Source organism: Vicugna pacos, chromosome 25, assembly GCF_048564905.1.
Source record: "Vicugna pacos chromosome 25, VicPac4, whole genome shotgun sequence".
NCBI lineage: Eukaryota > Metazoa > Chordata > Mammalia > Artiodactyla > Camelidae > Vicugna > Vicugna pacos.
In genome coordinates, this window is record NC_133011.1 from 33,898,668 (window position 1) to 33,924,016 (window position 25,349).

The following is a 25,349-nucleotide window of genomic DNA, read 5'->3' on the forward strand; positions in this document are numbered from 1 at the left end:
GTAGATAATTTACTGAGCCATGTCCTTTGAGCTGTTTTGCAGGTACCGAAACCCCACCAGGTGGAAGAAGTTGACTATATGCCAATCACAAGCACGCAGCCCCCAGGCCTATTGGGACCAGACTGGTTAATGACGCTGACTCCCAGTTACCTCCCCACCAAGCAACCAGAAGAATGTCCAGGAGCTGAGTGAAGGGGAGTAGGGAGTTAGACAGCAGAAGAAGAAAGCAGACACATCATGAGGACAAGGCCACATGGCCCGGGGGGGGGGGCGGTCAGCGAGGGTCCCTAAGCACCTCATCGGGCCCAGGCCTCACTCATCCCTCTTTCATCCCGCCTCTTCCCAAGGCACCTGTGTGCCTCTCTGGACCTGTCGACCAAAAGAAGCAAGTGGAGCACCTAAGGTGCCTTTCCCCCCGACTCATTCACTTGGCCAACTCCCACTCACCTCCGGGTGTCTGCACAACCCAGCCTCCTCAGGGCCCCGCCCTGACCTCTTCATCTGATATGGGCGCCTGCCCTGCGCTCCCACGCTCCTGGAGTAGTGCAATGTCTAATTACTTGTTGGCCTTCCTGGTTAGACTACAAGAACCCCCAGGACTGGAGTTGTGCCTTTTCCTCCCTGGACCCAAAGCACACTGAGCGGCACACAGTAGGTCCTCAACGACTGAATGAGACACAAAGAGCCCCATGCCAGGGGTAGGAAAGGGGAGAGAGAGGCAGCACTGGTCACGGTGCTCCTGCCACAGAAGGGGCAAGTCCATGGCTCGCTACCAGCTGAAGCTGGTTGGCACAGTGCCTCTCCCCAGACACACCCCCAGGGCGACACAAAGGAAAGCTTAATTCCAAGTGGGCAAGTCCAATAAGACTTCCAAGGGCAAGCAGCGTCCGTGCTGGCTTAGAAGGAGGAGGTGAATACTGCCCAGTAAATGGCAGAGGCTTTGCCACGTGGCCCTGGAGCATGATGGCGTCCGAGGGGTGGGTCGAACTGGGCTGGGGAGACAAGGTCTGGGCCCACCAAGGGTGTTTCAGGAAGCCCTTCCACCAAGACCTGCCCCATCCGGGCACCAACCAGGGCCAGTGCAAAAGCAAAGGCCATCAGTCAGCTGGTGTGAGTCGATGTCGAGGCCCAGCTTGGATTTACAGTGACGCACATTGATTTTGGCTCTTGGAGGTGTCAGCTCACCCGTAAATTAGAAAATTTATCTCAAGAAGCTACAGAGATAAGTGGCTTTGCACATAAATACCCTTTCTTTTTAAACAAGGAGTGCTAACGCACTGAGGACCTCTGTGGGAGAGGCTTCAGGAAGCTCCTGCCGTCTGCTGGGGTCCAGCTCTGGGTAGGCCTAAGGACAAAGCCAAGGATGCCTGTAAGGTGCCTCATCCCTGGTCTAACCTCAGCTCAGGAAAAGGTGTGCCATCAGCCCTGCCTCCCTGCCATGCTTGGTGCTAAAGGCTTCACTCACTCACTCATTCATTCATCAAACATCGACTAAAGGACCATCGTGCTGCTCACAGGGCCAGAGGCTGTGGATGGATGCAGAGATGGTTGAGACCAAGTCCCTGCTCTCCCAGGGCTCACACACCAGAGGAGACACAGGGGATCAGTGAATGGGATGACATCAGGTGTGATCCATGCTGTGAAGAAAGTGAACTCTTTGACATGAATGACATCACCCAGGCTAGGGCGGAGGCTATGCAGATGGGGTGGTCAGGGCAGGCCTCTCCGAGGGTGGCATCTGAGCAGAGCGCTGAAGGATGAGAACCAGGTAGTCTTGCAAAGTGGAGGAGGAGGGGGCAGAGGGAATCGCAGAGGCATGGAAGAGCTTGAAATGTTCCAGAAACAGAAAGGAGGCTACAGTGGCTGGAGTCTGGTGAGCAAGTGGAAAAGGGTAAGAGATGAGATGGGAGGAAGGGGTCAAGGACTGAATCCCCCAGGCCAATGGATGAAGTTTAGATTTGACTGAAAACCTCATGGGAAGCCAGCAAGTGGTTTTAAGCAGGGAAGTGATATGATTCCGTCTGTGTCTGCAGGATGGTTGGAGGACCACTGGGAGAGGGGAGGGGAGGGGTCAGGCATGGAGGAAGGGAGGGCAGCTGCGGGCAGTGTGGCCATACAGGTGAGGGGTTAGGCTGTTGGGCAGAGATGGGGAGGAGACAGGAGGCAGATGGATACAAGCCACACTTTCGATAATCTAGTCAATTCCTTTACCAGGAGGGGGGCCCAGACAGCCGAGCTTCCCAGGCTGTGGTTCCTCCAAACACAGGCAAGGCCATAACCATGAGCAGACCATGTGGCCCATCTCCACAACCCAGCGGCACTGTCTTCAAATTCCTGTGTCGAAGCTGCCTCTGGGCTGCATCTTCTGAAGCCTGAGCTGCAGCCCCCAGACACGCTTGGCTCCATGGATCAGATTTATGCTCTTCTGTGCCCAGGGAAATTCCCACAGAAAAGTGCACCTTGCTCCCAGTACCAAATGACCACTGCACGTAAAATCCATCCCCACGTGGGGTCTTTCTCCTTCTATTTGGAGATCCTAGGATTTTTATCACTCTGTTATAATTTTTGAAAAGGCTTTTCCATCAGTTTTCCAAAAATAAGACCTTATAAAAAGTTGCCATTCTAGTTTGTATCCTTGTGAGTTTAGTATCAGGCTGATTATCTGGTTAAATGGCTTTGGACTAACTGGTCCCAAATGAATTGGTTTGAGGGGAACTGTCCCTGCTTTTAGCATCCTCCACGGGACCATGCTGTTCAGAGATAAGTATGAGGTGGAAAAAGACCATGGAAGGCCTCCCACCCCCAGCAGTCCCCCTACAAGGCCACAGTCCCTCCCTCTTCCCACGGAGGACCCACCACAACGCATCTAAGGACCTCCGCCAGTGTGGTCGGTTATCTCCTCGGCACCTGATTAAGTTCAGGTATCGGAGGAGGTTGCTCTCCCGGAACAGAGCTGTTTCCAGTTCAAAGGAGACACTTGGATTTATCCAAAGGTAAACCTTAGGGGAAAGAAGGCAGAGGAGGGAACGTGGGGTGAGTGCTGTGGACAGAAGGGGACAAGGACAGGGGTTAACGAGAGGCCTGGAGGCTGTGTAAGACTTCTGGGGGGGGGGTGAGGACCCCCCCCCGGGACACCCCGACAGTAACACCTGAGGAGGATTTAATGAAGGGATTACCAACAACGGGATGGCGGGGTGCGGAGAAACCACAGGGGCTGGCGGGGAGGAGCTGCAGGGCTGGCGACCGAGGGCCCGGTGATTGCTCCGAAGCCCGGCACAGCGACAGGAAGGGCCGCTCCGGGCTCGGAGCAGAGCGCGGGGGTCGGACAGGGGCCAGGACCACCCGCCAGGCGGATAAACACGCCGACCTGGCTGCCTCCGCCTGCCCTGCTGTCCCGCGGGTCAGGCCAGCGTGCAAGGCAGCCGGCGAAGGCGCGTCACACACGTGTCCCGGTGCTGCCGGGACAGACGACAACAAACGTCACGGCCCCCGAGGACACAGATGCATTATCCTACCGTTCTGAAGGTCTGAGCTCCCAGTGGGTCTCATGGGCTAAACCCAAGGCACGAGCAGGGCTGCGGGCCTCCTGAAGGCTCCGGGGAGGAACCACTCGCCTACTTTCCCGCCTCCAGAGGCCGCCCGGCCCCAGCTCGCGGCTCGCGCTGCCGTCCTCAGATCCCGCGGGCGTCCTCAGATCCCGCGAGCGTCCTCAGATCCCGCGGGCGTCCTCAGATCCCGCGGGCGTCCTCAGATCCCGCGGGCGTCCTCAGATCCCGCGAGAGTGCGGCAGGTCTTCCCCCACGTGGCGCCGTTCGGGCTCTGAGCGCCCTGCGGCCGTCTTCCGCACGAAGCACCCTTGTGCCAGAGGGCTCACCTGGGCAGTGCAGGTACTCAGCCCATCTCAGGGTCAGCTGATCACCAACTTAGCACGAGGTCTACCCCTTAACAAGTGTGTAAGTGCCTGCATTAACCGTAGGTTCCCTCTCGTACAGATCTCTAGAACTTACTCATCTTGCTTAACAGTCTATCATTTGAACAAAAACTCCACAACCCCCTCCCCCCAGCCCCGGCACCATCAGTGTTTTCTCAGTTTCTCTTCATCTGAGTATTTTAGATACGCTGTACCAGTGGAAGCATGCTGTCTGTTTGAGCTGCAGTAACAAACTACCATCGACCGGGTGGCTTATAAGCAGCGGAAACGTATTGCTCACGGTTCTGGAGGCTGGAAGAGATGCAAGAGATCTCTAAACTGATCCAAGATCCAAGACAGCTGTCTTCTGACTGTGTCCTCGTAAGCAGAAGAGTCAAGCAAGCTCGATGGGCCTCTTTCACAGGGGCACTAATCCCACTCATGAGGGCTCTGCTCTCAAGACCTCATCACCTCTCAAAGGTCCCACCTCCAAATCCCATCACTCTGGGGGTTAGCATTTCAAGATATGAATTTGGGTGGAAACCCAAACATTCAGTCAATAGCACATGCATTATCTGTCTTTCTGTGACTGGTTTCTTTCATTTAGCACAATGTTTTCTGGGTCTAACTAGGTTATTGGAAATGGTAAGATTTTCTTCTTTTTCAAGGATGAATTACATACATAATTTTATTTATATATATTTATATTTATATATAAAGAAATATAAATGTGTATATTAAATTATGCATTGTATATAATTTATATAATATTAAATTATATTTTACATTTATAGCATATATTACATATAATATATAAATAATGTATTACACATTATAAATAAATGTTATATAAAGAAATATAAAATATGTATATATACATGTATGCATATATCTGACATTTTCTTTATCCATTTGTCTGTCAGCAGACATTTGGGATGATTCCAAATCTTGGCTATTGTGAATAATGCTACAATGAACATGAAAAGATAAATATCTCTTCCAGATCATGATTTCAATTTTAAATATATCATCCCAATTAAATTTCAGTCGTCTTTCAGGGCAGATCTTCTTTTTCCCCTGCTTTCAGATGAGGAAATGAGATCTAGAACTAGTAATGGTGGGTAACTTATAGCTCTGACTCCGAGCCAGGTCCTGGAAGTTCCAGACGCTGTCTGCATCTCATGGACAAGGCAGGAAGCGCCAGAGCAGACAGTCAGTGCTGCAGAGGTGGGATCGCCTCTGGGTTCAGAGCCTGGTGCAGAGAAGATGCCCAGGAAATACCTGGTAGGCAGATTAATGAAGGGGCTGTGAACGTCACCTCTCGAGAGGGTATCAGAGCATCAGAGACAAGAGGGAAGGGAGGTGGCTAGAGACTGAGCCGTCATGTGGGAGACTTTCAGCTTCCAATCTTTCCTTTACAGGTACAGCCCTAAGTGCTTGGCAACTCTCTGAAACTTTGCCTCCCATAGTCTGCAACCCCCTATATACACATACTTTTTTGTGGTTCTGCTGGAAAAGACCCTCTTTCTCTTTTTTCTCATTCCCTGACAATGCATCAAGAGAGACTAACATTGTAAATCTAGTTCCTGGTACTGAAGCAGTGGGTCCAGGCGCTGCATACCAGGCTTTGGAAAGAGTCAGGCCTGAGGCAGCCGAGGATGCGGGAGCTTTGTGGGGGTGGGCAGGCACACCACCCGGTGAGAGGAGCCCGAGAGAATGACTGGGAAAATGAGGAAAATCAGGAACGGTGTGGAGAAGGCCAACCACCTACATCAGAGCACCGAGGAAGGCTATAAACCCAACACAGACGGGGTTCGTGGCATCTTTGGCAAGTGTTAAGATGCAACGGCCGGCATCTCAGTGCCACTCCTGTCTCCTAATCAAATGGCACTTTCATCATCCCAGCATAGAACAGAGCAGGAGCTGAGTGATGACAAAATGATGCTCAGCTCTGTGTGTGTGTGTTTTATAGCCGACCATTAATAATTCATGCTGCAGCTAAATGACCAGAGAGCCGGAGCCGTCTTCAGCACCCTCCCCCCACCGCCAGCACCTGCTCCCTACCACAGACCCCTTTGGGGGCCACCCGTCCCTCTCTCTGCCTGGGACCAGAAGCGCCTGCTTGCTGTGTCATGCAGCGCCTGACACGCCCGTGACAAAAGCTGACATCCTGCGTCAGGCTTTCCCGCCCACTCACCCAAAATCAAACAGGCTACAATGTGGCGATTTATCCTTCCTCCCACTGTCCTCAGCCTCACCCCTGCCTGTCAGAGGATGCAGGCCAGCTGCACAGGTCCCCTGGGACACAGGCTTCAGTTCCCATTGGCCCCTGCCCTGCTGCAGCAGCCTACCCAATGTGAGCCCACACTCTGTGATGACCACATCCAACTCTGGGACTAGTTTTAGTGACAGCTTCTTAGAGCCACTGGGTGGTTTCAAAAGGGGTGATGAATTTCCTTCCTCCTGCCCCCAGCCCAATTCCTGATGCAGTTTGTCCCAGCAAATCCCTGGACAGACATCCCCATTCCTCACCTGGAAAGGGTTTTTGATATCCCTTATCCCTGCCCCGCTCCTCAGAGTGGCCAGGATCACAGTGTTGGCCATGCAGCCCCTGTGGTGGGGAGGGGAGACCTGACTCAGGGCCCCCCAGCTGGCGCAGTTGCAGTCCCAGGGGAAGCCTCTCCTCTCACCCCCCCAGCCCCCTGAAGTGGGGGTTTAGCACGTCAATGCAGCCCACAATAAATTAGACCAAGGCTGTGAGGCAGGGGTGGGAAACATCTGTGTTATTAAAGATGCCCTAGGGGTCGGGGAGACGGTGAACATCACACACCAGGCCACCACATTTCATGCAATCATTTTTTTCTTTCTCTTCTGTCCCCATTTACCTCCTGATGGTTCATTTTGTATTCAATAACAATTTCTAAAACACTGCAATACGTCAGGCACTGCACTACGTTCTGGGGGTACAGCAGTGAGCAAATGACAGCCCGCAGAGCTCGTGGGTGTGTGTGTGGGGGGGTAATCACAAAATACGGGTGTGGATACAGATACAGACAAAGGTGCAGATTGCAGGGACAGGTGTCAGCATTGAGTGACGGGGGATATAAATGTCACAAGACCTTTTCACCACCCCTATGGACAGTGTATGATGCAAGGGTCTTAACATCTGTGCCCAAGGTGTTTTTCAGGAACTTGGAGTCAGCTGTGTCCAGTTCAAGTTTCAGGTGGCTCAGACTGGTTGGGACCACCAACCCTCTATCTGGGCATGCGTTCGTGTCTGCTTGGTGACTTTTTGATGTAATGAAAGAAATGTTCACACATTGAGGTCTGGGGAAGTCATTCTGTCTTATACATGAGTTAACTTGAATCTTATGTTAACTAAAATAGCCTATTTGTGGCCCATCAAACATCCATTGTACCTCTGCCTTAATTATTGAAGAAAAGGGCACACTGACCAGAAGTAAAAAAATGCCCATGTTAAAAATAAAGATTAAATGCCCCTCTTTCTGGGATGGCCAGTGCTGGTCCTCCTTTCACGATAAGACTCCCTTCCCAGGTGCCAAGGCCACACTGTTCATGCTGCACATGTACATGCTAGCATGGTTCTTTAAAAAAAAAAAAACCTCGATGAATTGTACTCCTGACTTGTTCAATGTTCTTGTTCTGACAAGATATAAAACTACTGAAAACCCTGCCTCTCTGGAGCAGTTTCTCAGAGAAATTTTTAGGAAGTATGCTTCTGGGCTGGTCCTCAATTTGGCTCTAGTCAAACACTTTTCTATTCTTTTTATTAATTATTTTTAATTATTGTCATCAACAGACATCAGAGGGCCAAAACCTCCACCTTCAAAATATGCTCACACTTGCAAACGATGTGACCAACAAGGGATTTTCAAAATAACAAACAGCACATACAGCTCAATATCAAAACAAACAAACAAACAACCCAATCAAAAAATGGGCAGAAGATCTAAATAGACATTTCTCCAAAGAAGACATACAGATGGCCAACGGGCACATGAAAAGATGCTCAACATCACTAATTATTTGAGAAATGCAAATCAGAATCACAATGAAGTATCACCTCACACTGGTCAGAATGGCCATCATCAAAAATTCTGCCAATGATAAATGCTGGAGAAGGTATGGAGAAAAGGGAACCCTCCTACACTGTTGGTGGAATTGTAAATTGGTGTAGCCATTATGGAGAACAGTATGGAGGTTCCTTAAAAAACTAAAAAGGGAGTTACCAAGTGATCCAGAAATCCTACTTCTGGGCATATATCCAGATAAAACTCTAATTTGAAAAGCTACGTGCACCCCAATGTTCATAGCAGCATTATTTACAATAGCCAAGACATGGAAACATCTTAAGTGTCATTGACAGATGACTGGATAAAGAAAATGTGTGTACACACACACACACACATGCACACACACACATAATGGACTAATACTCAGTCATAAAAAGGAATGAAAGAATGCCACTTGCAGCAAGATAGATGGACCTAGAACTTATCATTACTAAGTGAAATAAGTCAGACAGAGAAAGACAAATATTATATATCACTTATATGAGGAGTCTAAAAAAAGGACACAAGTGAACCTATTTACAAAACAGAAAGAGACTCATAGACAGAAAACAAACTTACGGTTAACAGTGGGGAGAGAGAGGAAGGGATAAATTGGGAGTTTGGGATTAGCAGATACTAACTACTATATATGAAATAGATAAACAACAAGGTCCTATTGTATAGCACAGGGAACTACATTCAGTGGCTTGTAATAACCTGTAATGAAAAAGAATATAAAAAAGGATATATATGTGTATAACTGAATCACTTTGCTGTACACTAGAAACTAATACAACATTGTAAATCAACTATACATCAATTTTTAAAAATGTTTAAAAAAATATGCCCACACTGCCATTTTGTGAAAGTGCATCCCGTGAAGCGGGCAGCTTAGTCACACCTGCACAGGACGACGATTCCCTCCCATTCTCCTCGCCTCTGGTCACATTTCCCCAAGCTCCCCATGCCCCAGACCACTCTGCTTCTTTATCCCATAAACATCCCAAGGCCCTCTCCTTCGGGGAAGCAGATCTGAAGTTTGCTCTCCCATCTCCTCGCCTGCCTGCCTCATGAATAAACGTTTTCTCTGCCGCAAACCTCAGCATCTCAGCACTTGGCTTGTTGGGTGTCGGGCAAAGGAATTGGGTTTGGTAACAGGGGAGCAGCGGGAGGCTGGGAGGCTGGAGGGAGGAGGTGGCAGGAGACAAGGTCAGGGAGGTCAGGCCAGAGGAGGCAGCCCGGGGACTCGGCTCCACTGTTGGAGGGGGGATTGGTGGACAGCCTCGCACAGAGTGTCCACCTGCCCTGTGGGTGAATTCCCAGGGCCCCTCCGGCAGCTGGGCTGAGAATGACCATCACAGGCAGAGGCAGGAGAAGGATTGGCCAGGGGTAACAGGACGGCCAGGCCGTATGGCGCCGGGACCTGGCTGGGGGCTGTGCAGGGCACCCAGGGACCGGCCCCGGATGCTTCTCCAGGTGGGACTGGTGGCTCTGCTGATGCACTGGATGTGGGGTGAGTAAAGGCCCCTCCTCCCAGCGGTAGCCACACCCCCCTCTCCAGCAGGAGGAGGACGCTGCCTGCGGCCCCTGACCCACTCCCGCTGGCCCGACGCACCAGAGGACCTGGGCGAAATGTCCTTTCTACTCTTCCCGAGGGGCTACGCGCAGAAAACGAGGAAATGAACCTTGCAGGGGCTGAGGGCCTACTGTGTGCGGGCCCTAGGCCAGGCCCTTCCCAGTGTTCACAATTGACCTGTGGTCAGGTCCCCAGTTCACTGACAGGGTGCCCTGACTTATTACAACTGGTGTGGGCTAGGGACAGCCCTGCAGGGTCTCTGTCCCCCAGAGCGGGGCCACCTGACTCCGAATCCTTTTCCTCTTAAGAAAATTCTGGTTTCCTCTCTCTTGGTCCTGGTGTAGGGAGGCTAGCCCACCGCTCGCTGTAAGCCTCTCTTGGCCAGCTGCTCCGCTGATTCAAAGACACACCCTCTGCTGTTCCTTCAATTCCTCTCTCCTTCTCCCTCAGTTTCAAGTCTTTGTAAAGGAGCAATTTTATGGTAAAAGGCCTGCATACAAAATCATATAGATACTGTAAGCTTGTTTTAAAAAATACAATATATGTTTACACTTACATAAATATGTTGACGATAAAGCCACAAAAATATAAACAGTTTAGTTCTCTAGAATTGGTGTTTTCTTCTTGATTCTTCTCTGTATTTTCCAAATGACCTGCCATTTCTAGGAGGCTTTATTGCATGAGGTTTATAAATGCAGGCCCTGGGGCCGGAAAGGCTGGACCCATCCTTGACCACACAGACCACTCTGATCTGGGGCCAACTTTCGGCCTCGCTGGGCCTCTCCTTTCTGTTCTCTGGAGTGGGGATTATAACCACACCTGCCTCTTCCTCATCCGCCGCTGTTATCATGACCCAGAGAACTGCTTGTGGAGGGAGTTTCAGCTCTCACAGGAAGCAGGCACTGCTTTGAAAATCACAGGGTGCAGAGAATTTTTAGAGAAATAATTTAAAAAATAATTCAAAAGGCAGGGTGGAGGCAGAAGAATTAAAACTGGTTCTAATCTTCAAAGCATATGAATCTGAGGCTTCTGCGTTGAGAACATTTCAAAGCTTCCTGGAATCTATCTTCATTTGGGCCCAAGCGCTGGGGAAAGAGGATAAACAGGCCCACAGCCAGAGTCAATTAACAGCCATCGGATGTAGGGGGACATTCCTCAGGGAGTAAGCAGGGTCCTCCCTCACTCGAGTTGTGCGCCTGGGGGTGAGGTAGACATGGTGTGTGTGTGTGTGTGTGGTGGGTGTGGTGTGCATCTGTGTGTCTGGTGTGGCACAAGCAGACACGGTGCGTGCACACCTCCCTGGTTTCACCTCCATCTCTCAGCCTGTGATGCTGCCACATGCAGGCTGGGCATCAGCAGCCGGATGTAGAGAGAACCCTGAGGACGATCACAGCGGGGGGTCCACTAATGGCCCAAGAACACCTGGCACAACTGTCCTGGGGATCACATGGGCTACCGCTGGGGACAGTGGCAGACTAGATGTCCTGTACTGCTCTGGCTCGGAGAGGGATGCCCCGGTGACCGTCCTTGTTCAGGGGGTGGGTTCCGAACCACACTGTCCCCCTGTGGACTCCCTCCACTCTTGGCCTCTGATCTGTGACTGTCCACCTCCAGGTGCTAAGCTGGTGGCCCTCACTGACTCCTGGGTGGGCTGAGGGGAGATGGGGAAGCTGAGGGGGCTGGTCCCTGGGGTGGGAGGAGCCCTGGGCCACTATGCTGGGTGCTGCTGGATGGTCACCCATGGGCTGGAGGCCGAGCTGGGGAGCTGGACAGACGTCAGGGTCACATTTCCCATCTAGGGAGGGTGGTCGGGACAGTCTCACTTCAAACGCTTGTATCCTCCTCTGCTGCTCCCCCCCCACCGGCCAAAGGGAGCTCGCCATTGCTATGGCTTACTGCCTTCCAAGTGTTTCCAGGCCAAAGAAGCAGGCGTGACCCCAGCAGAACCCAGCACCCTGAGTTGAAGAGAGGGAACTGAGGACACGGACAGAGTTCACAAGGCAGAGCACTGGAGGAGAAAGCTGCTCAGAGGGGCCCCGGAGACCAGCAGAGCCCTGTGGCCGGCAGAAGAATGGCCTCTGAAGATGTCCACATCCCAGAGCCCAGACCATGTGAACACATCACTTCACACGGCAACGGGGAATGAAGGGGGCTGATCAGCTGACCTCAAGATAGGAGGACTGGGCTAGATTATCAGACCTCAGCTGGGTCAGGGAGACAAGATGGAAGGAGGAGAGATCTGGAGTCTGAGAGGGACTCAACCCACCATTGCCATGGCCCTGAAGATGGAGGAAGGGGCCTAGAGAAGGATGGTGGGCCGGCCCCAGGGGATGGAAACGACCACCAAGGAAGTGGGAATCTCAGAAAAAATGAATCCAAGAACCCACGTGAGCAGGAAATGGATTTCCCATTTCCCCAGAATACAGAAGATTCGGGAACAGAGCCTCCAGGAGGGACACAGCCTGCTGACCCCGTGCTCTTAGCTCACGACGCCTGTGCTGAACTTCCAACACCCAGACCTGGAAGGTGGCAAGTTTGTGTCATGTAAGCTGCTGAGCTCACAGTCATTTGCTATGGCAGCAATAAAAAATGCACGCAGCCCCCCTGAGTATTCTGATCAACTCATGCAGGGGAGAAAACTAGCAAAGAGAAGGGGAGAAAAAGACACACAAACGGATTAAAGGGAGGAGATTAAAGGGATCACACAGAGCCCTGCCCTCTGGGTGGGGCTGCCTACAGAGCTGGGACCAGAGGGAAGCCGGGACCAGGGGTGGCCGAGACTTGATTTCCAGATCTGGTTTTGTCTGAACTCACAGTTTACCCTGAGCAAAACACATTTCCCCAGCCTCTGTTTCCTTGTCTGGGACATGTGGGCTTGGTCTGGAAACCTTCCAAAGGCCCCTCCCCTCCACTGTGATGTCCTTCAAGCCATCCACACAGAGCAACGATCTAGTCTTGGATTGGATTGCATTTCAGTGTTCCTTCCGGTGGAAGATAACCTGAGTTGCATGCACACAGATGCCCTGATCCCTGCATCAGTCCATGAAAAGCATCACTGGTCCCAGGGTTCTATTGCAAAACTAATGCAGAGCAGCCAGTCCATTCACTGCCTTTTCCCACTTACCTGCACCGGCAAGGCCCTGCCTAGGGAGAGACCTACTGCTTATAGGAGCCAAAAACAAAAAAACAAAAAAAAAGAGCAATCTAACAGCCGTCAATAGGGGATGTTAAACACTCAGGAGCCACACCAAGGAAGACTATGTAACCATTTAAGAATGAAGTAGACTCAGCGTAGAGGTTCTCCAGGTGTCCACACACATGGATATGAAAAAGCAGTTTGCAGAGCAACACCTATAGAGTGTCAATGGTTCTGATGGAAAAAGAAGGAAGATACAAATATATATGTATGTGTGTATATATATAAAACATATATACCTTTTATATACGATATATGTAGATATATAACTTACAGGCATAAAATGCATTGAAAGGTGGTCCATTTTGCACACATCTGCCAAGCGGTCCTTTTATAACATGAGTCGGTTCACGCCATTCCTCATTCCCGAAGCACCAGCAGCTCCCCAGCTCCCGGAGAACAAGGGACAAAGTCTTCTCCGTGGTCTGCAAGGACCTCTGTGACCTCCCCAGCTCCTCCCCAACCCCGACGCCTCCCAGGCTCCCCCTACTCAGCACAGGCAGCCACACTGTCTCCTGCTGCCCCTCCAACAGGTGAGTCCTCAGAGCCACACCTGCTCTTCCACCACCAGCACACCTTCCCCACGTGTCAGGCCAGTTCATGCCCTCGCTCCATGCTGGCTGCTGCCTAAACGTCTCCCGAGGAAGGGGTCTGTGTCTGAAATCACACTTCCTTCTTCACAGCTCCCCTCCTCTACCCTACTTCATTTTTCAAAAAGCACTCATCCCCCGTGATGAATTTTCATCTCATCTGCATCACTTGGCGGTTTCACTGCCTCAACTAGAATACAAGCCCTTCGAGTTTTATACAATGTCATACCTCCAGGACAGAGTAATGCCAGGCACACAGTAGGTCCTCCATAAATATTGATTAAATGGATGAAAAAATAATAGACAGCAAACCACATCTAACTGTTGCATCTTGGGAGGAGACGAGGACTGCTCTGGAAGGGAACTCCAGTTGTATCTTTAAGGTCTAAATTGTTGACACTGAGAATGTTTTCCTGGATTGCTTGTGAAATGAAGCATCACTAAGCACTTAGGAAGAAGTCCTTCGAACCCACTGTGTAGAAGGACTGGCACTTCTCCAGGAGCTCACAGGATCTGAACTGGGAGAACTGGGGACTGAAGAACGGACAGGAGAGAGGAGAGGAGAAAATGTTCCAGGCAGAGGGAAGAGTGTGAGTGAAGCGGGGTGAGGCGAGCCTGCCACCCTGCCAGGGGGACTGAGCCACGGCCAAGCTGAAAGTCAGGTTGGGTGGAAACACACAACTCGCTGCCTTTGGCAGTGATGCCTGAACCACCGACCTGCAAGGGGTTTGTGTTAAAATGCAGGCATAAATGCAAACCAGCGCCTTGCTTCCCTGCTTCCTTCACTGACAGAGTCTTAACACAAACAACACAGGAGCTCCGTCACAGGCTGAACAGTGTCCTTGATGACGGAGCTGAATTACGTTCTGGCCTGGAGCAAGCTCTTTCCCTCACCATGGACAGTGACAAGCGGTTGGCGAAATGAGACTAGCCCTGGGACCCCGAGTTGAATGACCCTCCTCCATGGCTCGCCCCAAAGTTTCTCCTGAGCCTTGGCTAAAGAGCGGGAGTGGCTGTGGAGGCGGGTGTTTGGGGGCCTAAGGGGAGGGAAGGGGCAGAGACTCGGACCACACCAGGTACTTCCAAATCCTTGGGGGAGACACTAAGCCCCAGGGTCCCTGCAGATCTTCACATGCCCCCTCCCCATCTTCCGTGTCTTCCTTCTCCACCTGCCCTCCCTTGTCTGACTTCTTTCTCTTGTCTACAGACATCTGTCAGTTTCTTCCTTCCCTCCTTGTGTCCACTGGGCCATGCTCTCAGTAGCCTCTCAGCCATGGCACAGGCCAGGCCCTTCACTTGGCTAAAGCCTGGACAACTTCCAGAATTCAGCTGCAGAACGCCCAGCGCCCAGGGAAGCCTGCCCTTCCAGGGTGGGTTGGAGAGTCCTCCTCGATGTCCCCAGTGCCCTTGGAAACACCTCCATCACTCAGATGCCAGTGACCTGCTTTGTCCGACTAGGGGACTGGGTGGGGTTGGATGGAGTTGTTTCCCTGCTCACACCCAGGTCTCAGGGCAGACTGAGCTCTCAGTAAGTACTGGGTACATTAAAAACCAAAGCTGGATCAGATGTGCTAAGTAGACCATTTTATCCACATCCCGGGGAAGCTGCCAGTGTGTCTCACCTGTGGGAAGGAATCCCTGCGTGTCTAGGAGAGGAAAACACCAAGGTGCTCTGCGCTGAGATGGTGCTGGCACAGACACGATCAGCATGCCATCAGGGGACCAGCGGCAGGAAAGGCTCCCAGGAGGAGAAAGGCCTTAGGAGGTGAGGGAGACACAGGACTGCCAGGAACACACTCTTGGTTTCCATGAGACCCCAAAGCCTGGGCCACAATTCACATTTCACTCTGATGGGGGCTGGGCATGGGGTGGATGGATTAGAGGTTTGGGGGCAGGGTAGGACTGATTGACCTCAGGATTAGCAACAGAGCGCCCGTATTTAGAGAGGATATCTTCCCAGTCTCTTCAGGAGGAGCAGCCAAACCAAACTGAACCCCAACCCCCAGCCGAGGCAGAAAGCATTCATCGCTTTTGCAAGCTCAAGAAAGATCATCCAACTTAATTAAGATCGGCCCCCCCTGGGACCATCCAGCAGTGGTTGGTGCGGCAGTAACAGGAGGGCAGCTGGAGTGGGAGGAGGGAAAGGGACCAGAGGGCGAGCGGCCGCTGTGTGGAGCAGGAATCCCCCCAGTGAAGGGTTTGCTAAATGTTCCCGGGGGTCAGGCCTCCGGTGTCCGCCATCCGTGGACGGCAGGGAGCAGAGCAGCGTCTTAATTAATCCGCGGAGAGCGCTCTGGCCTCAGCACCACCATCTGTTTCTCAATCACTCAATCCTTCTAATTTCCCAGCAATTTAATTACAGGCTCTTCCCCCTTACAATAATATCTCACTTTCCTCAGAGCAGCATGAAAAGAATTAGGCTCACAGACAGAGAATACAGACTTTTGGTTACCAGGGGGGTGGAGGGTGGGAAGGGGTAGACTGGGATTTCAATATTGTAGAATAGATAAACAAGATTACACTGTATAGCACAGGGAAATATACACAAAATGTTATGATAACTCATAGAGAAAAAAATGTGACAATGAGTGTGTATATGTCCATGAATGACTGAAAAGTTGTGCTGAACACTGTAATTTGACACAACATTGTAAAATGATTATAAATCAATGAAAAATGTTAAAAAAAAAAAAAAAAAAGAATTAGGAGCCACCAAAGCTGATCTGACTGTGGTGTTTTCCCTATCGGAGCAGAAAGGAGCCAACAGGCCGGCTCAGTACTCGCCACCCCTGACCCCCTTACCCACTGCAGGGGATTGAGGCCCAGGGAGAAACAGGGGTGTTCTCAAGGTCTTCTCCCCTCCACCCACTCCATAAAGAGCTGTAATCTTCAACCAGTGGCTCCAGTTCACGCCTCTTAAAAATGGCATGATATTTGCGGAAAGACAATTCCATTACGAGTATAAAAGGGCTTGGTTGCTGGAAATCAAAATCAAACACAAATACTTTGCAGCTTCTGTGACCCTGGCCCTGAACACCCAGGCATCCAGGACAGGGGTCAGTACACTATGGTCTGTGGGTCCAGTCTGGTGCCACCTATTGTTGTCAATGAAGTTTTATTGGCACACAGCCACACATCTGTTTCTGTACTATCCATGGCTGCTTTTAGGTTACAATGGCAGCGCTGAGTAGTTGTGATGGAGACTGGATGGTCCGCAAGGCCTAACGTATCTATCTGATTCTTTACAGGAAACAGTTGCCAATCCCTCCAGAGTGGGAGAAGCCTGTGATTCCATCGAGAATCCTCCAAGGGCTGGAGGAACCAAAATGCTTTCCTAGAGGAAACAGAGTAATAACGGCTATCGAACGTGGCACGCTGGCTGTGGGCCAAGGAAATCGGATGACGACCTTTAGGACATTGCCACACGTGATCCCGGCACTGATCCTACGGATGGGTGAGAAGCTCACGGAAGCTCAGAGAAGCTGAGGGACCACAGAGGCCACAGAGCCGGTGAGCTGAGGACAGAGCCCCGCTCCACACCGCCACCGGAGGCTAGTTCCTCTGCACTGGACAATGCCTTCCTACCCGGGACCGGGCCTCGAAGGTCCTCCAGCCCCAACCCCTCGCTGCACAGTAGAGAACTGAAGTCCAGACAGCAGACGAGACCTCAGAGCCCACAGCGGAGGTGGGGAAAGGGCCCGACACAGTGCTCCATCTGTCCCATCAAGGCTGAGCTAGGGGACACACAGGCAGGAATGAGGGTGATCAAGACCAGAAGACCCACCCTCCCCCGGGGAGGCTGGCCCCCCAAGCTCTGGCCCTCTCTTCTCTGACTTCCCGTGACACCAGGCATCTGGGCTGGTGGCCATAGCTCTGGATTCTACCCCGTCTTGTGCAGAATTCTCAGTCAGTCCAAACCTTCGTCTCCCAAACCCCCTGTAAAGGGGAGAAGCTGTGCCTTGCATACGTTCTACGTGCCTCATGGGGGTTTTTACTAGACGTTCAACAAATACTTGACTGTTACTTTTCTCCCTGGCAACCATGGGAGGGGAAAGAGGTGAGGACGTTGCACTGGCCTCTGGGTGTGCAGACACCTCATCATGTGACCCTGGCCAGACCTGACCTCTGTGTCTTGCATATTTTATGCTAAAGATCAAGGAGGTGAAATTGGATCAAAGGGTTTTAACTTAGGACCCATGAACCTCCTGCAACTGCACTAAAGCTGTGCGTGTGTGTATTTCCCTGGCAGCGAGTCTGGGGCTTTCCTCAGAGCCCCCTCTTCTGTAGGCCGTGGGGTGTCCCAACGCTGGGGGCGCTGATGTCGGAATCACAGTGGACAGAGGACTGAACTGACAACAGGGTGTGGAAGTGACCATTGCTTTCTTGTCACTGATAGCTGCCCTCTCCCACGTCCCCACAGTAGGAGGGGATTGTCCTTGTGGTGGGGTGACCAGGTAATGACTAGTTCCCAGGTGACAAAAGGTCTGGGTGGTGAGATTGGCAGTAGCAAAGGATGAAGGCTGCTTCCAGAGGGCAGAGCAGCAGTGGTTGCCTTTCCCAGAACCGGGGTGGGCATCTTAGCCTCCTTAGGACGCAAGCGTCACCAGTGGAGCTCAGCAGCATTTCACAGACTCACTCCCACTGAGGAATTGGAGGAGTCCCTTTCCCTCTCTGGGCCTCAGTTTGCTCACCTGTAATATGGGGCTGCTGACTGTCTCCCTCAAGTCCCTTCTGCTCCGGCACACTGTGCCTGGTTTGTAGTCTCTGCCCTGTCCTTGCTGATTATTGCAAACTGGGGAGTCACCTGTTGCCTCTCCCAGCCTCTGGGGCTCCTTGGGTGGTAATCTGCCCCCCACGCACTCAGCATGGTTATGGCAGAATACAACGATGACAGTAGTTGTGGGGGTTGTAATTATCACCCCAGTTGGATGGCTGCGCTGTGGCAGGAAGTGCACATGCGATGCTTAGGCCTCACAATGACTCAGTGAGGAAGGTGCTGTTATGATCTCCATTTCAGAGATGGAAAAACTGAGGCTCAGAGAGAGTGTGTGATGTACCAGCTCACAGTGGTGACCCCCTGGCTCCAACCCGGCTGTCTGACCCCAGACGCAGCAAAGGTTCAGCCGTTCACAGCATATCCACACTTGACAGAGCACCGGTGGGTGGGTTTACAGACCGCGGGACTGGGACAACTCTACTGATCATCACAGTCAACATGTTGTGACTTACAGGGCACAGGAACCGGGCGAGCATCCTTCCTTCCCGCCAGGGCCAGGAGAAGCTGTCTTTCAAGGCTGGTTTCCACCTCGGTACCTGGGTGGGACGCATGTGACCTACGTACCCATCACGGGTAGTTGTGCCACAAATGGTTCCCTTGTCAGTTTCTCCAGGTCCACAGTGAGCCCCCTGGGGGCGGGGCTCCTGTCTGGGATGTCAGTCACCCACAGGTCTGGTTCAGGGATGGTCAGAAAAGAGGTGCAGGATGGCAGGATCAAGGCTGGGCACAGGAAGGCAGCAAACACCACAGGTGACGCTGGCTTGACATCCCTTGTTCTGTCTACACCGACCTGCCTTTCCCTTTTGTCTGCTTTGTGACAGTTAATATACCGAACCGTCACTGCCTTCTTAGCCTGCAGTAAGGGGAACAACTGTTATCTACTACGAACCACTGAAGCCTTAAATTGCAGTAGGAATGGTGACAGTGATAGATTAGAATTTCTAAAATCAAACCCAAATGTTTCCCCGTCGTGGCTAAGGGAAGGGCTACGTTGACTTGAAAATAATTTACTGAGAAAATTTTGTGACGTGTGGTAAATTAAGTCCCCCTTTCAGAGCATTTTTCCCCTCTTCCAAAGTATTAGGCCACTTAACTGCTTCCCAAAGACTTCCTGCTTCGACTTAAAACTTGTATTACCCCCCGGGAGAAAACTGATGCAGACCAGGATTTCAGCCAAGGGCAAGACTGACAGTTCATTTTGAAATTTTAAAAGGGGTGGGGGGAGTGGGGTGATGGATTTTGAATCAAACTGCATTTTTTTCTCCAGTCTTGAAAGAAGGAACCAAAGAACAAGGGGGAAATCATCACTGACCACAGCTAATGAATTTTAAATACTTATTACAAGAAAAATTAATTTGCCAAATTGGCCCTGTAGATACAGGTTAGAAAGTAAGTCATGTCACCTCAAAAAATGCCGAACTCAGAGCGACTAGTGCATCTCAGACTTAGGGCCGCCCGGCCCTGGCCACGCCGGAAGGTCACAGCCTCCTTACTGGGGGGCACGGCCTCCAGGGGCCAGAGCCGTTGTCTCCCCCGGACCCTGTGCTAAGCACCTCACAGATGTTATCTCAGTGAACCTCATCACGCCTGGGGCCACTTTATCTTCACCTGTATGATGGGGCGAGAACAGCCACACCCGCCGTGCTGTCCTGAGGGTGGATGTGGAGCCCCGACTCAGTAAGTCGTTAATACCTTGCAGTGATGATCTTACCATCTGCACTAGCGCGGCGGTGAGGCGGCACAACCCCATGTTCCAGTTACATGGATGCCGAGAGGTGGAGTCAGCCCCAGGGCTGTCCAGCCTGAGCTTCCGCTCCCTGTTCTGAATCTGCCTTCACCCCCTGCTTTAACAGACCACAGCCCGGGAAGCGAGTCCACACGGCAGCGGGAAAGGCCGCCCAGGTGCAGGGCTGGCATTAGGGCTGCTGGCACATAACACGGACTGAAGGGGCACCTGGGGAACAGAGCCAGGGGTCTTCAAAGGCCAGGCCACCCAGCGCTGCCCTCGGACTCCTCCCCAGCCCCGAGCATCGCAGGCCCGTCCTGGCTGGTCCCCATTCCCTGCTTGGCCCTGGGTCTCCTGCTCACACTTGTTCTGGGCTCACAGCCACAGGGTCCCAGCACTTTCACTCCACGTGGCAGATCTTGGCATCCTGCCTCTAACCTGTTCCTGCCCCTGGAAGTAGACCTTCCCCCTACTTCTACGCTTGCCCTGCTCTCTGGTGTCAGGGCGGAAAGATAATAGGGAGGCATCATGGCCCAGGGAGCACAAAAAGCAGGTGATGAGACGGGCCCCTCAGACTGGATTCTCATCCCAGACACATCACTCTCTGGTTTCAAGTGTCACCCAAGAAAGGTTGCTTATCAATCCTCCGTTTTCTCAGAGAGGAGTTCACAGAGTGCACTTTAGTTGTGAATGCAGATCTTCCTTGGGCTCAAGTTCTGGCTCCACTACTTCCTGTGTGAACTCAGCAGGTTTCTTAACGTCTCTGTGCTAATATTCTCCATCAATAAAACTCACCAGGTTGCTGGTCACAGGCCACCTCCACCATGAAGCTTTCCCTAACTCATCCCAAGTGAGAAGTATCCTTGCTTCCTCTGAACTCCTGCTGCACTTCTTGCCATCCTGGTTTAGGAAAAGCACTTTCCTCCTTGTATTAGAGCAGCAGCTTCTCAGCTTTTTCCAAGAGGTTCCATCAGACCTGGCTGGGGTTAGAGGGTGGTGACAGTGCATGGAGCTATGGACTCCACCCTCTTCATCCAGAGCAACCACCACTTCGCCTGTCTGTACACCTGCTTACATACCTGCATGAGACTTCATTTGAAGAAAGGGTTCTGGGTGAAACAAATCTTGACCTCAATGAGAAGCTATAACCAACAACAGAGAAATACAAAGGATCACAAGAAATTACTATGAACAATGACACACCAAAAAAAGTACAACCTAGAAGAAATGGATAAATTCCTAGAAATGTACAATCTCCTGAGGCTGAATCAGAAAGAATTAAAAGATATGAATAGGCCAATTACCAGTAATGAAATTGAATCAGTAATAAAAATCTCCCAACAAACAGAAGTCCAAGACCAGATGGCTTCACAGGTGAATTCTACCAAATGCTTGGAAAAGAGTTAACGCCTATCCTTCTGAAACTATTCCAAAAACTGAACAGAAAGGAATATTTCTGAATTCATTCTGCAAGGCCAACATCACCTTGGTACCAAAACCAGACAAAGACACCACAAAAAAAGAAAATTACAGGACAATATCACTGATGAGCATAGATGCAAAAATCCTCAACTAAGAATTAGCAAACCAAATTCAACAATACATTAAAAGGATCATACACCATGATCAAGTGGGATTTTTTTTCCAGGGATGCAAAGATATTTCAATATCTGCAAATCAATCAATGTGATGTGTCACATTAACAAACTGAAAAGTAAAAATCATGATTGTCTCAACAGATGCAGGAGAAGCTTTTGACAAAATTCAGTATCTGTTCATGATGAAGACTCTCAACAAAGTGGGTATAGAGGGATCATACCTCAATATAAATAAAGGCCACATATGAAAATCTGACAGCCAACATCATACTCAATGGTGAAAGGCTGAAAGAAAGCATTTCCTCTAAGATCAGGAACAAGACAAGGATACACACACACTCTCAACACTTTTAGTCAACATAGTATTAGAAGCTCTAGCAACAGCAATCTAATAAGAAAAAGAAAAAGAATCCAAATTGGAAAGAAAGAAGTAAAACTGTCACTGTTTGCAAATGACATGATACTATATACAGAAAACCCTAAAGATGCAACCAAAAATCTGATAGAACTAATAAATGAATTCAGTAAAGTTGCAGGATACAAAATTAATATGTAGAAATCTGTTGCATTTCTATACACTAACAATGAACTATGGGAAAAGAGAAATTAAGAAAACAATTCTACTTACAACTACACTAAAAAGAATAAAATACATAGGAATAAATCTAATCAAGGAGGTAAAAGTCCTGTAGTTGAAAAACTATAAGATGATTATGAAAGAGTCTGAAGACAATACAAACAGGTGGAAATATATTCCATGTTCATGGACTGGAACAATTAATATTGTTAAAATGACCATATAACCCAAGGCAATATACAGATTCAATGCAATCCCCATTGAAATACCAATGGCATTTTCACAATCTAGAACAAACAATTCTAAAATTTGTGTGGAAATACAAAGACCCCAAATAGCCAAAATAATCTTGAGAAAGAACAACAAAGCTGGAGGTATCACACTTCCTGATTGCAAACTATACTACAAAGCTTCAGTAATCAAAACAGTAAGGTACTGGCACAAAACTAGACATGTAGATCAATGGAACAGAATAGAGAACCCAGAAATAAACCTAACTTGCATGGTCAATTAATCTGTGACAAAGGAGGCAAGAATATACAATGCGGAAAAGAAATCTCTCCAATAAATGGTGCTGGGAAAACTGTACAGTTATATGTAAAAGAATAAAATTGGAACATTTGCTCACACCATATACAAAAATAAAATCAAAGTGGATTAAAAACTTAAATGTAAGACCTGAAACCATAAAATCCCCAGAAGAAAATATAAGCAGTACACTCTTTGACATCAGTCATAGCAATATTTTTTTTGATACGTCTTCTCAGACAAGGGAAACAAATTAAAAAATAAACACATGGGAATACATCAAACTAAAAAGCTTTTGCACAGCAAAGGAAATCGTCAACAAAATGAAAAGGCCAGCTACTGAATGGGAGAAAATATTTGCAAACAATATACCAGATAAGGAGTTAATATCCAAAATATACAAAGAACTCATACAACTCAACATCAAAAAAATAAACAATGCAATTAAAAAATGGGCTGAGGATCTGAATAGGCATTTTTCCAAAAAAGACATACAGATGGCCAACAGATATGTGAAAAGGTGCTCAACATCACTAATCATCAGAGAAATGCAAACAAAAACCACCGGGATATTGCCTCAAACCTGTCAGAATGGCTATTATCAAAAAGCCAAAAAATAACAAGTATTGGTGAGGATGTGGAGAAAAGGGACCCCTTGTGCACTGTTGGTGGGAATGTAAATTGGTGCAGCCAATATGGAAAACTGTATCCTGGTTCCCCCCAAATTAAAAATAGAACCACCATATAATCCAGCAATTCCCCTTCTAGGTATTTTTCAGAAAAACAAAGCAAAAATAAAAACACTAATTCAAAAAGATACATGCACCCTGATGTTCATAGCAGCATTATTCATATATGACAATATGCCAGCATATGCCAACATATGGCAGCAACCTAAGTGCTGCCCATCTATAGATGACTGGATAAAGAAGATGTGATTATATATATGTGTATACACATATATACACTCATACGCAATAGAACATTACTCAGCCATAAAAAAGAATGAAATCTTTCCATTTGTGACAACACAGATGGACACAGAGGATATTATGCTAAGTGCAGTAAGTCAGACAGAGAAAGACAAATAACATATGATTTCACTTGTATGCAGAATCTAAAAAACAAAACAAATGAACAATCATAACAAAATAGAAACAGAGTCACAGATACAGAAAACAAACCAGTGGTTGCCAAAGGGGAGTCGGGTAGAGGGATGAGTGAAACAAGTGAGGGAGATTAAGAGGTACAAACTTCCAGCAGCAAAACACCTGAGTCAGGGGATGAAATGTACAGGATGGGGATGCAGTCAACAACTATGGGGTGACTGTATGATGACAGGTAATAATTAGACTTACTGTGGTGATCACTTTGTAATGTATAAAAATATTCAATCACTACGCTGTGCACGTGGAACTAATGAAGGGTCACAGGTCAATTACACATTGAAAAACAAACTCATGACATACAGGCTTTTTAACACCAAGAGAAAAAAATCCATCACTTTGTTGTACTATTTACCCTTACCAAGATTGGTAACAATCCATCACCTTTACTAGAAAAATAACTCAAACTTCATGCTTTACTAAAAACAGGTCAATAATGTCTTCCTTGCAAACAAAAGACAGCAAACCATTGTAGGATTAAAAGTAATTCTCAAGCTTTTTCTTCATCGGTTTCTGAATAAAAAGTTTTGCCAGTGTTCCAGTGCCCGAATAGCATCAAGAAATTTGTTTTAGATGAACAGTTTTGTGAGCCACCCCAGGTAATATAGGTTATTTCATTGTCTAGTCTAGAAATGTGAAATTCTAAAACCATGGGGCAATCGTTTGGTATTTTACACCTTAAAATGATGGTTTATTCAAACAACTGGTTAGAATCACTGTAAATTAAATAAAATTTCATTTGATAGAAAAAAATCTTGACCTCGAGTGGGATGGTAGGTGATGATGTTGAGAGATCCCGGGGCCGGACAGGGCGCAGCAGGACTCGCCTCGACGCCCCCATAGAGCTGTCAGAGAGCAGAGGCGCAGAGAGGTACGGGATTTATCACGAGCACCTGGACTGAAACCTCAGTCAAACAGGAGAGCATCTGGAAGGCTTCTGACTGCCAGCTCCCTGCTCCTCCTAAGGTGGAAGGGGCTGCCGCCACGTCTCAGATGCAGCAAATCAAATGCCAGGTGCAGGGGGACAGAGGGTAAGACCACTCACCTCAAACAGTGGCCCAAAGCAAGGCTCACGCTCTAGACGGAGAATGAGCATCATCACTGCATTTTAAGGGCCGGGGTCTCAGGTAGGGTGGTTCGGGGTGGAGCCCAAATCCAAGATTTCGATTCAGGAAAGCTAACGGAGGAGCGGAAGTACTCAGGCAGAGAGTGTTTTTATTCTACCCACCTCGCCGCCTTAGAGTGGGAGGTGAACAGTAAAAAGTGCATTTATTTAAAAAGCAAAAGAATTCCAAGACAGTAAGCCGAGCCCCCACCTGTGATGGGAGTGGGCAGATCATCAAGTCGTGGTTACTTCACATGATCCTGGACAAGTGCCTCTGATGCCTGAGGGGGAGACCTCTGTAGCTAACCCCTCCCCTCTTTTCTCTCATCGGTGATTCAGAACCGTAAGGTCACTTTCTCTGATGGCTGTCTCCCGTGCACCGGGCTGCAGGGCAGTCCCAGACGAAGGTTCGGCACCTAGATGGGGGTCAGGGAGCTGGGGCCGTGATTCAGGGACGATGCTGTCGGGGACCTGGGGGCCTCCGTTCGAATGTGAGGCAAAAGGGCTACACAGTGTGGGCCATGTCT

General features: G+C 49.5%; 2 long non-coding RNA genes across 3 annotated transcripts; both read left to right on the top strand.

Moving 5' to 3' along the window:
- Positions 1-1,725: 1,725 nt before the first annotated feature.
- Positions 1,726-2,616, top strand: LOC140689319 (uncharacterized). Its single transcript, XR_012064238.1, has 2 exons — positions 1,726-1,873; positions 2,215-2,616. It is a non-coding gene; the product is annotated as an uncharacterized lncRNA (long non-coding RNA).
- A 1,185-nt stretch (positions 2,617-3,801) lies between these two features.
- On the top strand, positions 3,802-4,490 carry LOC140689318 (uncharacterized). Of its 2 annotated transcripts, none has more exons than XR_012064237.1 (2): positions 3,802-3,887; positions 4,115-4,490. It is a non-coding gene; the product is annotated as an uncharacterized lncRNA (long non-coding RNA). The 2 variants fall into 2 exon arrangements; XR_012064236.1 differs by having other exon boundaries at positions 3,874-3,953.
- Positions 4,491-25,349: the final 20,859 nt, after the last annotated feature.